Here is a 1,084-nt window from a genome sequence, read left to right as displayed (position 1 = left end):
GTTGCTATGGGTTACTGCTCGGGAGCACTCTGCTCGGTCTGTTGCTATGGGTTACTGCTCGGGAGCACTCTGCTCGGTCTGTTGCTATGGGTTACTGCTTGGGAGCACTCTGCTCGGTCTGTTGCTATGGGTTACTGCTCGGGAGCACTCTGCTCGGTCTGTTGCTATGGTTTTCTACTCTGTGGCAGTCTGTTTGGATGGTGGGATGCTATTGCGGAAGCAGTCTGCTTGTTAGTTGCTATGGGTTATTGCTTTTGGATAGCGGGTTGCTATGTGGAAGCGGTCTGCTTCAAGCAGGGGTGTGGAAATTTTTGAAAAAACTACTTGTCCAAGGGCTAAAGCGGGGGGCCAAATCTACTTGTCCCAATACAACAAAAAAAAGTTTTAAAAGTTTAAAACTAGGGATGCACCAATACCAGTTTTTGGGTATCGAGTACCGATATTTAGCTTTCGGTACTCACCCGTTGGCATGGAGCCGGCTCCCCGGGCAATCAGGAAGCTAGGCAAGCGGGTAATGAGATGCTACCCGGCTTCCTGACTGCCAGGGAAGCCGACTCCATGTTGTTTGGCCGGCTTGATTGTGAATGGCTGGGAGGCCTGCTCCATGCCAACGTAATGACCTGATTGGCCGGGAAGAAGGCTCGATGCTGCTTGGCGGCCTATCGGCAAGGAGCTGGACCACGCTGACCAATGAGTGCTTGCAATTTGCCAGTAAAATTCAAAATGCATCGGGCAGGAATGCGCTTGACAGTACGGGGTAAGGACTGTTTGCAGAAAGCTTATAGCTGGGGGGGGTAGAAGAGATCGGGCCAGATTTGATCGGGTAATTCCATTTTCCCGTATTACCTGGAAAAGTGAACTTACCCTTTAATGTGTGTGTGTGTGTGTGTGTGTGTGTTCTGCTGCCGCCCAGGTACCACAATATGGCACACAGTGAAATGGCAGCAGGACTCAACGCACACACACAACTTCCTATGCGTGTATTTATTTGTATGCAGATGGCAGGGGCAGCAGAGTTGGCTTTAATTTTTTTTTTTTTTTACTTTGTCACTTATTTTTTTTAATTTTTATATATTTTATTATA

Source organism: Nanorana parkeri, unplaced genomic scaffold, assembly GCF_000935625.1.
Source record: "Nanorana parkeri isolate BGI_ZX_2015 unplaced genomic scaffold, ASM93562v1 scaffold2684, whole genome shotgun sequence".
Taxonomy (NCBI): Eukaryota; Metazoa; Chordata; class Amphibia; order Anura; family Dicroglossidae; genus Nanorana; species Nanorana parkeri.
The sequence above is the reverse complement of the archived record's forward strand: the minus strand, read 5'-3'. Positions refer to the sequence as shown.